This window comes from Solanum dulcamara, chromosome 3 (genome assembly GCF_947179165.1).
Source record: "Solanum dulcamara chromosome 3, daSolDulc1.2, whole genome shotgun sequence".
Lineage (NCBI taxonomy): Eukaryota > Viridiplantae > Streptophyta > Magnoliopsida > Solanales > Solanaceae > Solanum > Solanum dulcamara.
Window position 1 is genome coordinate 71,971,012 of NC_077239.1, and position 2,791 is coordinate 71,973,802.

Below are 2,791 nucleotides of genomic sequence, written 5' to 3' on the forward strand. Positions count from 1 at the left end.
AGAACAAAGCATATAGACATTAATTGTCACTTTATTAGAGAAATAATTTGTCAAGAAATGCTGAAGATTGAGCATATAAACACCAAAGATCAGCCAGCTGACTTACTCACTAAAGCTCTGGGCAAAGCACAACATAATCAACTATGGAGCAAGTTTGGAATGAAAAACATCTTTCAACCATAAGCTTGAGGGGGAGTGTTAGCCAGTGAAGTTAGTTAACCAAGTTGTATGGTGTGACTAGTTAGTTAGTTAGTTAGAATGTGAGCTGGCACATGTTAGTTAGTTAGAATGTGAACTCGCAACACAAGTTAGTTGAGAAGATTGTTAGATAAAGTTATGTATATATATATATGTGGTAGAATGGCATGATCTATCAATTAAGGGAGTTCAATGTAAATGACTTTTCTTCTTTTCTCCTTCCCTTTTTTTTTCTTTATTTTCTCTGTAAATTGATCAATGCTAGAACTCCATTAATGGAGTTATTATGCTGGATAAGTGTATTCATTTTCTACTTTCTTGGCTTCTCCTATTACTCAATTTTAAGTGGAAAACTTTTAGAAATTTTTAAGATTTTGAAAATTACTTCGACTTTGTACAGTAACGACGAAAAAAAGATTGTACAAGCTTCTATGAGTTCTAAAGTTTATGCAGAAAACACAAGTATAGAGAAGAAGAGAAAAGTCAATGTGAGTCCGTCAGTGATGAAAAAGAGTATAATTGAAGGCAAATCAAGACCCCAAAAAGAAGATATTGATATATTGTATGTAAACTCATGAATATAAGTATGAGAAAATATATACACACCATGTATGTATTTCTCTATATACCAAGAAATGGAGTCATATTTTTGAATATACCATTTCTGTATTTCGTTGATTGTATACATTTATTCAATTTGACTATATTTTCGTGAATATATCCCTTGTTAATTGTATTGTTGTATTTATATATATACTTGTATACACCACTATGTTGTTTTTAGTGAATATTATTTTATGATTTTGTATGTAGGAGTTAACATGTTTTGTTAAAAAATCTTCTGTAAAACGGCCACCTATGTGTTGCTATACCAATAATGAATCGTTGCGCAGTTCAGAAACAAATATCGAGATGCTTCAAAGTGCTAGAGTTAGAGCAAGATAAGACATATACAATTATAATACATGTCAATGCTACAACATTATAGCTTACTATTAGAGAGTTTGGCATGATCATCAGATTAAATGTGTTGATAAAAAAAAAACTGTCTTTCCTATAAAAACGCAACTGGACACTCATGAAAACATTTTTCAAAGGACGTTCTATAATGAAAAATCAGAATCTACCTTGTGGTAGATATATTGATATCCATTGGACAGAAACATTTTGGCTTGATCGAAAGTGGCGCAGATATATGAATATCCGTTGGATAAAAATATTTTAAAGCCAAATCTATTAGGCATAAGATGAAATTTGAAATACAATATTATCGGCTAATAGATACGCCTCATGTTATACAAATATGATTGTATATTGGGCTTGAAAGATGTCTAATATTAGATGGGGAGGTAAATTGGGTCAAGTTCAGAAATGACTTTGAGATAGGTTAGTCTTGATATTTTATCGTTCATAAGAAAAATATTATAAAAATGATCTTCACAAGAGGTGGTCTTAATTTTTTGGTCGTGCTTAACAATTTCTTTAAAATAGTCTTTGCTTCAGAAAATTCTAACTTTTACCTATAAGGAAGACGTTCAGTATATTTTAAGACAAGAACCTGCTCAATTGACCAGAAATTCAGTCTTATAGCAAAAGTTAGAACTTGGTTGTGTTGTCCATCATACATATATAAGTTCTAATTTTGGATCATAAGGCAGACGTTCAGGGCATTTCAAGACAGTGAACCTGCTCAATTGATTAAAATTTCTACCTTATAAGCTAATTTTAGAACTTAGGTATGTTGTCCATTAGACATAAGTTCTTACTTTTGTCCACAAGATAAATGTATAGGACATTTTAAGACAGTGAACATGCTCAATTGACAAGAAGTTCTACCTTATATGCAAAAGTTAGTACGTAGGTATGTTGCCCATCAGATATAAGTTTTGTCTATAAGACAAATGACAGGATATTTCAAGACAGTTAACCTATTCAATTGACAAAAAATTCTGCTTTATAGGCAAACGTTAGAACTTATGCCTAATAGGCAACATAAATTCTTCTAAGCAATTTTTTCAAGTTAAAGTCATTTTTTTAATTTTTTATCAAACGGAAATAACAATTCAAGATCAAATACCTTGAAGAACAAATTTAAGATCAAACATTTTGAGGGACACTAAGCGTATTTCCTCATTTCAGTACTAATTCCTAGGCCATACAATTTTAAGGTGCAACACTCAAACAACCCATAAATATTTCAATTGCATTCAATGTAGGTTTTTCAAAATCGATTTATAACTGATAAGTCAATAGCTAAATTGACTTATTGGCTTATTGGTATTAGGTTATTAAATTAATGATTGGTGAACAAATATTTTTTTATACTCAATGGTTTATTGGTGTGGGAGCAAATTACTCCAATTCCTTATTGGATAAACCGTTAACCTATTAAGAATCATCTACTTATATTTTTACCCCTTGAAATATAAAGTACATATGATTAATCCTAAAGCCCCATTTAATATTTTGCCGCTCCTTACATGACTGGATACGTATTTGTGAGTTGGATTTCTAACTAGTCTACTGGCTAGCTAGTTTGGATTATATTGTACGAGCCTTCACATTTTATTTATAAAAATGTATATTGTAGTAT